At 40.4% G+C, this 6,547-nt stretch overlaps 1 pseudogene; it reads left to right on the top strand.

Annotated features, from left to right (window-relative positions):
• The first annotated feature begins 3,028 nt into the window (after positions 1 to 3,028).
• LOC147421580 (uncharacterized) lies at positions 3,029 to 4,357 on the top strand (annotated as a pseudogene).
• Positions 4,358 to 6,547: the final 2,190 nt, after the last annotated feature.

Genomic DNA, 6,547 nt, shown 5'->3' with positions numbered 1-6,547 from the left:
CATACAATAGCTCTAAATCTATCAACATATATGGCTATGAGCCAGATTCAAGCAAGAAAAAAAAATTCAAACTGAAATTCACCTTCAAGCAAGCCTTTACTTCTAAATTTCAAGACAACTAGCCACAGAGGGGTGACAAAGTTAGGCAAATTCAAGTTCTTCTTGTTTTTCTATGGTATAATCTTTACTTTGGAACATATCTTCTGTTTTGCAAAGCAAAGTGCTTTGAAGGCCAACATGAGAAGAAACACTTCTATCCCATGCCAAAGTATTGCTCATTGACGTGGGATCAAGGGCAATGGTAGACAAGTTTGGGGCATTGACAAATGAGGATATAAGCTCACATTTTACGCATGACAGCACCGAATTATGATGTATCCACGCCTATATAGATTGTGCAAGGCACACATGGTATCGGCTCAAATGGTTGAGGCCATCATTGTAGCCAAGGACTTATCGCTTTATTTTTATCAGTTACATGCACGACAAGCCAGTAAGATGGGATTAATTCCACTCCATCATTGTTTATGCTTTCGCTATAACACCATCAACTTTGTAAAAGACTTCATTATCTGCCTAATGGTCACGGTGGATTCCATTCAATGTGATGTCCACATGCACTGGACTCGCACGATTCTTTAAGATGAGGTAAGATCTTGTTTGTTTCCAATGTATTTTATTGATGATTCTCTTGTTGACGTGGTTGCATAAGTTACTCATAGTTGTGATCTTCTACTCACTAGCAAGTGAGGTTGGTTTCTCTGCTTGTGTTTGCAACATGCACTACATATCATTGGTTGTATGCATAAGGTGCATGCACTACAGATAATGATTTTTTTAATGTAGCAGATAGACATAGCCTCACTATCAAGAAACTAATTCATGGCATAACATGAATCTCCTAAGAGAGCCTCAAGGCAGGTAATCTCTTGTTTCACAAACCAAAGTATATCTAGTATGACTACCTCCTTTTTGGGTTTTGGAGGAATTTTTCTCTTCTTTCAATGAGGAGATATGATTTTTTTTAAAGATCCAATTGTGAATAAGATTCCAACTTGAGAGGATCTTATGTTTAGTCTATAGCACTGATTGTGTCTATATGAGTGATCTTTTCAAGGTATGACCCAACTAATGAAAAATTACTCCATAAGTGTTGATGGTCATCACTTGGCCTCTTCACACTTGTACTTTCAAGGAAAGAAATTCTCAACCGCCAAGGGGTAGTAGCTAAGTTGCTACTTGTAATCACTATTGGTAGCACAATAGCCTATGTTGGTCTTGACTACCTAATAGCTTAAGTAGCTTCATTGCAAAATCTAACCAAGGGGTTTAGATTGCCAAGAGAACACCAAAGATTATATGTTAATAATTTGTCTATTTTTACTAATCTCTCTTTTAATGTTTAACATGTTAAAGAAATACTGAGCTTTTTGAGGTTGGAATTTGTGGTAAGGTACCTTTGACATATGAAAATTTTTCTTGACCTTCGGTTAAGTATACTGTGCTTTTTCACCTCATAGTAAGCATACAATTTGTTTTTGTTTCCTTTATAAGTATGCTTTGATTGAGCTTTACAAGTGGGATGAATATGCTGGAAAGCTTTCATCCACTCCGCTCTTCAGGCACATGACAAGGTCATGTATGAAAAAAGGTTTTTGGAAAAGTAATGTATTGGGTACAATTTTTGCAACCTGTTGCTTTCTTGTGAGACATATTCCACATGTGGAGAATACGAGTCTCTGGAACTGACATTCGCACTTGTTTCTCTAATTATGTGTCATGACAGAGTCCCGAGGTGCTAGTCAAATTCGTTCATTAGACCATTTTGAGCACATAGCATTAGGAATAATTTCAGTGGCAAAAAAATGTCGGATACCAAGTAAGACTTGTTAAAGTTACAACAAGTGTTAAAAAACATTAACGGCTATTTATGCATGTAGCACGACTATACCTTGTTTATGAAAATGTTTCATTGTTTATACCTAGATGTGATTCATTTTCGCATTCGATTATGGTCCAAATGTTTTAATTGAAGTATTTAGTTTCCTTTCATGAAGTTATTTATACATTTTATTCCTTCAATTTTTCATGTGTGCTATGAGCATAACATATCTGATAAGCATTGTCAACTATAGTCATGAAAATGCAGGTTTGAATAATTTTTTGCTTAATGCATGTACACTAGATGTTATGGGTCCTAGTGTTTAATAAAAGCGTATTTGGAACCACATACAAATTCATGAATGTGATAGCTTATGAAGCTTTTTGTACCACAAGTACAATATCTCTATGGGATTTATTGTGGGTCTACCAACCAGCATATGAGGTGATGGCTTGGTATGGGTGCTTGTAAATAGATTGCCTAAACTTTATAAGTTTATCCCAATCAAATCCACTCTTTAACCAAATTGGTTGTTCACAATTTGTATAAATTATATGGACTGCAACGCAATTTTGTGAGTAATAGTGAACCTATGTTAACCAATCATTTCTGGAAGATTGTCTCTAAACGATTGGGAAACACAACTCAATACTGCCAATCATCCAACGACAGACCAACGATAGATGAACAACTTGGAAGTGTTAATCTAGTGCTAGAGAATATGCTAAGTGTTAATCTAGTGCTAGAGAATATGCTTAGAGCGTACGTTAGCAAGAAGCAATCCAATTGAAAAGATTACCTTGTTTGCTTAGCATGATGCAAAGCATGTTGCGACTAGGTTTAGTCCATTCATGTTTATGTTAGGTTTTCAACCTCGATCACCATATATGTGGGGTTGTCTATTGATGAGGAATGAAGGACTTAATCTGTGCTAATGAGATATGTCACTTTCATGGAAAGTTGAGGAGAGGCATTCTTACATGTTTCAACACCTTTAGAAAGTCTGAAAACTGGTCACCTTTAATCTAGTGCCAACGAAAGGATCGGCACAAGGGGCTTATTATCATTCAAACCTTTGGCCTTCATCGTCGAAGGTAGCATTCAGATTGTGCGCTAAAGTACTTGAGGCAAAGGAGAAATGCTTTCATGACGGGCGTTGGTTGGTTGAAAAAAATTCACGCATTTTCGAACCCATCATTGCAGCGGGCGGCGCTCCATGCCGAACGCAAAGGCTTCCAACTTGCCAAATGGGAAGAGGCAAGCTTTGTATTTTGAGCTTGGGTCCACAACTGGTCGATCCCTTGTGAGGCAGAGGACCATACCTACAGGGTTTGCACCTTAGAGACTGACACGTTCGCTTTTGTTGGCTTTCTAAAAGAAGCCTTAGAGGAGAGTTGGGTTAGATATACTTTCAATATTTTCAGTGATGATTGAGACTTACCTTAAATGTTATGTCAATTTTAAAATAGTAAATGGATCTTTTTATTTCACATCCTGACATGTCCTGACTTTTCTTGCATTCTTTACCTTGATTACGTAAAATAGATTTTGGGAATGCCGCAAGGAGAGATGCACCACTTGGCCGCATGTCATTGGGTTATTATTAAAGGCAAAGAAAAATGGAACGCTAAGCTAAAAAAGGGTTGTGCTAAAATTAGATCCGTTGTGCTCAATGAGCTATGCTCTGATCGCGGGAATGCCCAACAAAGGCAGGGCTAGGAAGCGCTGGGATTTTTTTAGCAGATGCGAAGAGAGGGCTGCTCTCACAAATGCAATCACCTACGCTTGTATCTTCAAGACATGTGGCTCTGATCGCAGGATATTCCCAACAAAGGCAGGGCCAAGAAGCGCTGGGCCTTTTTCAGCAGATGCAAAGAGAGGGCTGCTCTCCCAAATGCAATCACCTACGCTTGTATCTTCAAGACATGTGGCTCTGATCGGGGGATATGCCCAACAAAGGCAGGGCCAGGAAGCGCTGGTGGGCTGCTCTCCCAAATGCAATCACCTACGATTGTATCTTCAAGACATGTGGCTCTGATTGCGGGATATGCCCAACAAAGGCAGGGCCAGGAAGCGATGGGCTTTTTTTAGTAGATGCAAAGAGAGGGTTGCTCTCTCAAATGCAATCACCTACGCTTGTATCTTCAAGACATGTGGCATTTTTCAGATGCTGATATGGGCAAAAGAATTCAAGGTGATATTGTTAGCGAGAGGTTGTTGGAAAAAAACGAGGTACTTGGCACTATCTTGGCATGTATACCAAATGTGGTGCACTTGAGAAAGCACAGGAAGTGCTTGACAAGCTTACTGTTTAGAGCGGCATCTCTTCAAATGCATTGATTGCAGGATATGCACAAGAGGAGCGGGGCTAGGAAGCTGTGGACTGTTTTCAACAGATGTGAAGCAAGAGCTATCTCCAGATGCAGTCGCCTACGTGTATATCTTAAAGGCATGTGGCTCTTTGCAAGATGCTGATATGGACATAGAAATTCAAGATGATATTATTACTCAGAGGCTATTGAAAAGAGATGTCATACTGACACTCCCTTGGGCAATGTGTATGCCAAATGTGGTGCACTTGAGAAAGCACAAATAGTGCTCAAGGAGCTTTTTGTTCGGAAGAGCATCTCTTGGATGCAAAGAGAGGGCAGATCTCCCAAATGCAATCACCTACGCTTGTATCTTTAAGACATGTGGCATTATGCAGATGCTGATGTGGGCAAAAGAATTCACCATGATATTGTTAGCCAGTGGTTGTCAGAAAAAAACAAGGTACTTGGCACTGTCTTGGCATGTATACCAAATGTGGTGCACTTGAAAAAGCACAGAAAGTGCTTGAGGAGCTTACTGCTCAGAGCGGCATCTCTTCAAATGCACTGACGAGCAGGGCTAGGAAGCTGTGGACTGTTTCAGAAGATGTGAAGCGAGAGCTATCTCCAGACGCGGTCGCCTACGTGTATATCTTAAAGGCATGTGGCTCTTTGCAAGATGCTGATATGGACACAAAAATTCACGTTGATATTGTTACTCAGATGCTATTGAAAAGAGACGTCATGCTGACACTCCCTTGGTCAGCACAAATGTGGTGCACTTGAGAAAGCACAAATAATGCTCAAGGAGCTTTTTGTTCGAAAAAGAGAGAGATCAGAGAAGCAATTGGTGCACACACGGCTCCGCATGCATTCCTTGCTCCACACACATCCGTTTTCTCTTGCAAGATCGCCAAGCAAGCAGCAATAAAGGCTACACAAGCAAAAATAAAGAGTAACAGATTGAGTCTTCAACGTCGCCAAGCAAGCAACAATAAAGGCTACACAAGCAAAAATAAAGAGTGATAGAATGAGTCTTTCTTTTGTGAGCTCACTTAAAGACTGTCCTAAGGAGAAGGTTTTGTACAAGGCAGTAGCATTCATGTTGATATTTGCGGTAGTGGGTTATTTGAAAAGAACATGTTGGGAAAAATGTTGGTCAGTATGTATGTCAAGCACCGCACAACAAATCTTTGACGAGGTTACTGTGCGGGATGTCATCTTGTGGAACGCATTGATTGCAAGATATGCCCAACCAAGACAGGGCTAGGAAGTTGTGGGCCGTTTTCACATGATGCTTAATGAGGGCCTGTCTCCAAACACAATCAGCTACGCGTCCATCTGAAAGGCATGCGCATTGCTGTATGCCAAATGCGGTACACTTCAGAAAGCACAAAAAGTGCTTGAGGAGATTTTTATCCGGAATGTTTTCTCTTGGAGTGAATTGATAGTTGGATGCGTGGAACAGTAGCAAGCCAGAAAGCTCAAGACTATTTTTAGTGGATGTAAAGCAAGGGCCTCTCCCTAGATGCAATCACATATAACGCATGCATCTTGACCTTCTGTACCAAGGCACTAGGATTCATGCTAATATTCGCGATAGTGGGTAGCTTGAAAAGAATGCATACTTAGAAAAATGTTGGTCAGTATGTATGTCAAGTGTTGTCAGTGCGCAATCACCTACGCGTGCATCTGAAAGGCATGCGCATTGTTGTATGCCAAATGTGGTACACTTCAGAAAGCACAAAAAGTGCTTGAGGAGCTTTTATCCGGAATGTTTTCTCTTGGAGTGCATTGATAGTTGGATGCGTGTAACAGGAGCAAGCCAAAAAGCTCAAGACTATTTTTAGTGGATGTAAAGCAAGGGCCTCTCCCTAGATGCAATCATATATAACACATGCATCTTGACCTTCTGTACCAAGGCACTAGGATTCATGCTGATATTCGCGATAGTGGGTAACTTGAAAAGAATGCATACTTGGAAAAATGTTGGTCAGTATGTATGTCAAGTGTTGTCAGTGGGCAACAAATCTTCGACGAGCTTAATGGTCTTGTGGAACACACTGATTGCAGGATATGGTCAGCAGAGATGCAATCACCTATGCATGCATCTTGAAGGCATGTGGCTCTACCCAAGATGTTGATATGGGCTTAAATATTTGCTCAGATATTGTCAGCCAAGGGCTGATGCAAAAATTGTCGTTCTTGGCAATGCCTTGCTTTACACACATCCATTTTCTCTTGTAACACCTCCAAGCAAGTAGCAATAAAGGCTAGACAAGCAAAAATGGAGAGCAAGAGAATGAGTCTTTCTTTTTGTGAGTTTACTCAAAGACTGTGCTTACGAGAAGGGTTT

The sequence above is a fragment of the Adiantum capillus-veneris genome, chromosome 27 (assembly GCF_014529385.1).
Source record: "Adiantum capillus-veneris isolate H3 chromosome 27, ASM1452938v2, whole genome shotgun sequence".
Lineage (NCBI taxonomy): Eukaryota > Viridiplantae > Streptophyta > Polypodiopsida > Polypodiales > Pteridaceae > Adiantum > Adiantum capillus-veneris.
This window is presented reverse-complemented; position numbering and strand designations above follow the sequence as displayed.